The 1,397-nt window shown below is 40.4% G+C and overlaps 1 protein-coding gene and 1 long non-coding RNA gene across 2 annotated transcripts in view; one reads left to right on the top strand and one right to left on the bottom strand.

Moving 5' to 3' along the window:
- Positions 1–897, bottom strand: part of LOC118404164 — a 2,770-nt gene extending 1,873 nt beyond the window's left edge. Inside the window, exons 1-2 of the long non-coding RNA XR_004829754.1 lie at positions 690–897; positions 87–214 (exon numbers count right to left, since the gene is read on the bottom strand). This is a non-coding gene — a long non-coding RNA (uncharacterized LOC118404164). The remainder of the gene's footprint in view (positions 1–86; positions 215–689) is intronic.
- Positions 1–1,397, top strand: part of LOC118404370 — a 178,752-nt gene that overhangs the window by 32,227 nt on the left and 145,128 nt on the right. The window lies entirely within an intron of this gene.

Below are 1,397 nucleotides of genomic sequence, written 5' to 3'. Positions count from 1 at the left end.
AGACACATCATTGTCATCATGATTAGGATTTTACTCGTAATTGAAAGTAAAATTGTTAAAAATCAAGTTTGCCAAGATCAGAATACCTGGCACTAGTGCTGGCCGCCTGCTTGTCGTTGTTTTCGTCGTCTGATCCCGACGTCAGTGACGAGCTATCGCTGACAGACGCCATCTTTACACTGTCGTCTGCACTTTACAAATGGCGGGAAAACTCCTGTCATCGCAGAAAAGTAAAGTTTTAGCCTACGGCACAAATCTACCAGATTCCCTGCAATTTTTTCGTGCCTAGATGACTTTTGAATACTTAAAACCAATTTGACAACCGCCCTGCATATATACAAATATATCTAAATCTTCTGTAACATTATAACGTTACGACTCTTGTTGGAAAATAAACAATCCCTCAACACTGCAGATTCGTTTCCACAATAATATTGTGTAGTTCCCAGACCCAGAGTTTTCCTAAAACACTAGTCGAAATTTCATCTTCTTGTCGTAAATCTTTAAAAATACTGCGACGAAAAGTAGAGGTACTACGTAAACAAAATCCCTGTCAGAGGACGTCGTCTCAACTCAAGTCACCGAGTTGTCAAAATGTCGTCTGCAAATGCACAGAACTTGAGACAAAAATTATAAGACTGACAGAAATTCGACTTGACACGGCAAAGACTTGGTGGATAGAGACTTACCGAATACCTATGTAGCCTGATGAAACAAAGTCACGTTGAAATCCAGCTCCTTTGAGAAGAAAAATCACGATTTTGCCTCACAAAACTGCAAAACGTCCATCCAGCAGAAGAATCGGCGGCAAAATGGCTTCGGGAACATTCGGAAGTATTTTTTCCCACAATGCATATCGATCGTACCTTTTCGGTTCTGTTCGGGTGTGATCGGACTTCCTCGGTAACGAAGAGGGGGTAGACTGTTGATGCAATATAATATAGTTGAGGCTTTTTTTGCAAGGCTCTGAGCACCTAATTCGTTCGTTAATAAAAGAGAGTAATGCAAAGTCTTTACCTAACATGTCTAAGTTCCACAGAAGAAAAGCTCAAGACTTTTACGCCTTTTTGACATCGATATTGCTTGCCAGAGATTCGAACTAAAGACTAATCATTATGAATGTTTGACTGCACTGAGCTTACAGAGACTGAGAGAGACTACTTTGCAGAAGACAACACGTTTGCCATCGAAACTATGTGTAATGCATCAGGTAAACGCAAGATGGCGTATCTACACAGTCTTGACAGACATACGGTAAAGCAGAACGAATATGAGTCCTCGTGTCTGACACAAAGTTGAGATAGTACTAGTATTTGCTCAGCATGCATGACGTCGACAGGAATGCAATAAACTAAAGTTCAAGATAATATACACGTTCGGCTATATATCGTGCATTG

The sequence above is a fragment of the Branchiostoma floridae genome, chromosome 17 (genome assembly GCF_000003815.2).
Source record: "Branchiostoma floridae strain S238N-H82 chromosome 17, Bfl_VNyyK, whole genome shotgun sequence".
NCBI classification, from domain to species: Eukaryota; Metazoa; Chordata; class Leptocardii; order Amphioxiformes; family Branchiostomatidae; genus Branchiostoma; species Branchiostoma floridae.
Note: the sequence above shows the minus strand (reverse complement) of the source record. Positions and strands in the feature narration are given on the sequence as shown.